General features: G+C 44.1%; 1 long non-coding RNA gene across 1 annotated transcript; it reads right to left on the bottom strand.

Moving 5' to 3' along the window:
• Positions 1-754: 754 nt before the first annotated feature.
• On the bottom strand, positions 755-2,283 carry LOC143101359 (uncharacterized). The gene is made up of 3 exons (XR_012982288.1): positions 2,248-2,283; positions 1,471-1,536; positions 755-1,038 (listed from the first exon to the last, which is right to left on the bottom strand). It is a non-coding gene; the product is annotated as an uncharacterized LOC143101359 (long non-coding RNA).
• Between the last annotated feature and the right edge of the window lie 2,656 nt (positions 2,284-4,939).

Raw genomic sequence — 4,939 nt, 5'->3', positions numbered from 1 at the left:
AGTCTTTGCAATCTTCCTAGTAGATATTTTACTTCACAACACAGGTAAGCACCCTAAATGCAGTTCAGCCACTGACCTAGCCTGCTAATGCTATCGGAATAGATAGTTATGGTTTGAATTCCATGATACTATCATTGAAAGACCACTTGGTCATAGCCCAATATATAGATTTAAATGCAAACACACCTACCTAGCTATATTTTGCTGGAATTGTACCAGAATGCCTACAGAAGCAGAGAATGTGTGCTGCAAGACTTCTTAATGAGAATGGCTTTGATAGCCTGACATTGGCAGAGGTTAGCCTACTCAAGTTGTTTTCTGTCACATATGACAGAAAAAGTAGCCTACTATAGGAATCTTATACTATAGTATTTTGGGACTAAATATTACAGTAATCTTATAGGAATACTATAGTATTTGGACATACTATAGGTACTATAAGACTACTATAGAAAAACTATAGCGGTTACAGGATATTATAGTTATTAGTAGTACTTCTACAGTATGTCCCAATTATTCCTATAATAATTATTCCTATAACATTACTATAATATTTTGTCCCAAATACTATAAGATTCCTATACTACTTTTTCGTAAGGGGATTGCTCATGTGGTTAGAAAAATGGGCAACACCAGTACCCCTGTTGTCTGTATGACCCTGTACCCAGGATTAGAACCAGTCTGCCTTAGCATAATATACTCCTTTCAAAATGCACTAAACATTCGACTATGACGACTATGTCTGAGTTGTTGTTTCGGCTTGTATTGTCCTGGGGATCCGAAGGGACAACACACAAAACACATTCATTGGCTGTGATGATTCTATTATATTGCTCTTTGATTGCGCTGGGCCATAGGTGGAGCCATCAGGTGTTATTGTGGAGATGTCGCTTTCATCCTCCTCCTCATCTTGATCAACCCGAGGTCTTCTAGCTGGCCTTGGATGAACTGGCTTGATGGCAGTAGAGGTAGCAGGCCCCCATGCCCATGGTGTATCCGAAGTGCTTGTATCAATACTCATACTTTTCATGAAGTATTCTGTTTGGGTATCTAAAGTAAATAAATGTGTATTACTGTCAAGTTACAAGATACTAATAGTACACAGGATATTCACTCTCTCACACAAAACTGTACTGGCACAATGGAAACAAAAATATTTTAGTGACTGCAGTAAGGTGTATGATGTACTAAGTAGCACACCCACAAGAAGACATTCGGTAATATCAATTCTATCTGTTATGCAATTCATGGGTTTCATCAGGTCCATTTACACAGGTGTATTAATCAAGCACCATGCAGTCTGCATTCATAATCGAGGTGCTTGATTTTATACACCTGTGGAAAGTGACCTGAAGAAACCCATGAATTGACTTTCCCAAACATTGATGAGCACATAAGAACCTGTATTAGCCTACTAGAAAAAGACTTCTAGAAACTAACTAGCACAACAAAAAAAGTTAGATCACAAACCTTTGCTTCTAACGTGATGACCTAATGTAGGCTAGAAAGCTGTGTAGCCTGACATGAGGATGTGCTCTGGAAGACATACAAAACACTAAGTAAACAGCAAGTAATCAAACAAAACATCATTGTAGGCCTACAAAGGTCAATGTAATAATGGCAAGACATAAATTAGACTGAAGTGTAAATACCTGAGCTCTAGTGATAGCAACTTAGCCTAATAGTGCACGGGTATTGTGTTTTTGATTTTCCCTGTTTAGACTAGAACAATATCTGTACTTAGTTGAGCATAAGATATTGTTGCTAATATTATTATTTGTGGTTTAATGCTTAGGTTAGAAGATTATAGGTTCAACAAGCTAAATCTCTGGGTAGTGTGGTCAGTTTCTTATGAGTGTAACGTTAGCTACACCAGGCACGTAACTGAAGCATTCCGTTCGCGTTATGTAGGCTACTGCAACAATAGCTTCCAATAGGCCTAATCAATGGAAGTAGCTACACCTGGCGTGTTAGTGGCCTGTAGGCTACGTTCGGGAAAATAGACCATTCCTCTAATGGATTTTACCAGAGCCCTTCCTATTAGACATTCTCTGATTTTACACGTCAACAGAACACTTCAGTTACGTGCCTGGTGTAGCTTTCTGTAATATAGGCTAGCCTAAGCCTAGCTTGTACCAGAGAATGTAGACGGGCTCTGCTTGTACCCTTTTCATGCATGCTAACGTGAAGAATATGAACATGCTATTTTGTAACAGACGTTAGGTGGAAAAGTTTGTTTGTACTTACAGCCTGTGAGCTGGTGGTCGATCGTCATGACAGTACAGAAGCAGGTTTTCAGAACATCGATGCAAAACCACTTTCTAACTGTAGGCAGTGAGTGTGGTCGAAATGATTGGAACACAGAACTAATGTTGCACTACTTCGATGGTGGTGTTCCAACGATAAATCCAAACCATTTCTTCCTCAACTCTTGTTTCTAAGGCAAGACATGCAACATTGATGTGTTATTGCCACAAATAACCCAGGCACGATTTTTTTCCGCCATGTTAGCAACTTGCTGTTAGCTCCTACTAGCTGCAGAGAGACAATCCCCTAGCCGCAAAATCTTCCAGTCTTCCTGTAGGCGGTCACAAGCCAAGGTGGGCGAGGCCATGAATAATCAGTTTCCCTTCGGCGTCATTGGGAAGGGCTCTTTCTGATTCGCTTGTTTTTCCGTGTATTTTCTTTCATTGGCTAATGCGGGCAATGGGGGTAGAAGATCATTTTCACGTGCAGCATGCATATGCAACTTGGAGTGAGCTATAGTATTCCGAAAGTAACAAGTATTAAACGGTTTCTCAGTGAATGAGACCTTTAACTTGTAATTATATCCTGTATCTTGCTGAACACACAAAAAGCAATAATTGTATACACACTGCACTGCTTTGCATTGAATTTAAGCACTGTTTATTACGGAAAAGGAGATATGTATCAAGGAAGTGGTCCAGCTCTAATTGAGCTTGACGAATTCCAGGACGAAATCTCTGAGCATGGCACCAGGGCTTCTACACCTGCATCAGGGCGTGGGCCTAGTGAACCGCAGCATGAACCAAGGGGAGATGCATGGGTCACTAGAAGAAATCCTGTGGGGGAAGTAACTTCACTAATTAGTTCACTTTACCTATCAGACCCAGAAGAGAATGAACAAAGCATTGGAGATGAGGGAAACACATCTTACCTCACACTTCCTGCTCTCACAACCATTACCACCGACTTAGGTTCAGTCATGGACAGACTAAATACTCTTGAGACTGACTTCAGAGATTCTGTTAATAGTGCCTTGAACAGAGAAGCAGGTATAAGGAGTTATGGGGACCGAAGTGTTGAGGCGCTTGAGCAATGCATGATAACAACACTGAAGCAGTTTGAGGAACAATTAGTGGAGTGCTTACAAAGGCGTGATGAAAAATGGAAAGCAGAAATTGAACGGCTGAAGCGCGCCAGCCTTGTTGCTCTCCCGAGGCCTTATCCACACACGGGAGCTACTATTCTTCCACCTCATAGCCGCTCCACTCCTGCTCAAGTTTCCTATGGTGTTCCATTGGCACCTAGTTCCTCCAGTGCATTCACACAAACACATGCTTCTCTTAGCACGGCAGGGCCTATTATGACCCCGTCTATCAGTGGCATAACTCCTCTTCTCACCAACATGACCACTCCTGACGTGGCAGCTAGTTCTGACAGTGCTGTGCAGCCCTCTACTCATGTTCAAGAGCTCATTCCAAGCCAACCAGCTCATGGTGTGGTAGGTGCCCAGCTTCAGACGCCCTTCATGGGAGCACTGTCTCAGCCACCTACACAGCCTTTTACACTAAGCACGAGCCTCTCACCTCTTTTGAGTGCTTCAGGTAGCCAACCCACCCTCAGACCTGCTGTGGTTTATTCCAGGCCGGCTATACAGATGGAGTTTCCTTCTTTTAGTGGGTCCAGGGAAGTGGCCGATGTTCTTAATTTTGTTGATCGCTGCGAAACGTTTTTTGCAGTGCGGCCATTGTCTGATGCAGAGCTGATAGGCGCCCTGTCCAACACGCTTAAAGGGCCAGCACATAGCTGGTGGATGGTGGCGAAAAACCATGTGCACAACTGGCCTGAGTTTAAGAATGCCTTTAAGGATGCCTTCCTCCCTCCTGATTACCTCACCGAGGTACAAGAAAAGCTACGGGACATGGTACAGTTGCCAGATCAGTGTCTGAGGGATTTTGCTTACGACTACCGTGCTCTTTGTCTGCGGTGGAAACCGGACATCACAGAGACCGAGTTGGTGCGCAAGATCCTAAACAACTGCAACCCTCGAATAGCTGGCTGTCTCCGGGGCACCGTCACAAACGTGGACCAGCTGGTTCAGATTGGCACCCTGGTGGAGAAAGACTGCAGCTCATCTAAAGAGTACTGGGGAAAGGTGGACCAGCAAAAGGCCAAGGAGAAGGGCTTAAAGAAGACCCAGGACAAGGGGCCTTCTAGGGATGCAAAGAAACCTGCTGATGTGGTGGCAGTAGTGCAGCTGGGACGGAAGCCTCCAGTGGTACTCCTCCATGTCCCAATTGGAGTGAGGGGAAAGCAGTGCCATGCTGTGTTCGACACTGGATGCACCTACTCACTCATGCAGCAGAGTGTCTGGCTGGAGCTGGCTCGTGACGGTGAGCGACTGAAGCCGAGTGATAACCAAAGCTTTGCCCTGGCCGATGGAAAGACTTATGGTGCTGTGGGGAAGACACAGATTTTGTACACCTGGCATGAGGTGATATGGTCTCTGGAGACGTTTATCATGGCTGACGACCACCTGGCTTTCCCGATCATCCTAGGCTTGGACTTTCTCAGCAAAACCTCCACCATCATCAATATGGGAGACCAGACCTATGGAGTGAAGGGACCCAGGGCCTATACTTTTCATTAGAGATGTCCGATAATATCGGCCCACCGATATTATCGGTCCGATATT

The sequence above is a fragment of the Alosa pseudoharengus genome, unplaced genomic scaffold (genome assembly GCF_046254945.1).
Source record: "Alosa pseudoharengus isolate Yale_2024_CS ecotype anadromous, Long Island Sound unplaced genomic scaffold, YU_APseudo_1.1 YU_APseudo_1.1_scf_33, whole genome shotgun sequence".
Classification (NCBI taxonomy): domain Eukaryota; kingdom Metazoa; phylum Chordata; class Actinopteri; order Clupeiformes; family Clupeidae; genus Alosa; species Alosa pseudoharengus.
The sequence above is the reverse complement of the archived record's forward strand: the minus strand, read 5'-3'. Positions and strand labels throughout refer to the sequence as shown.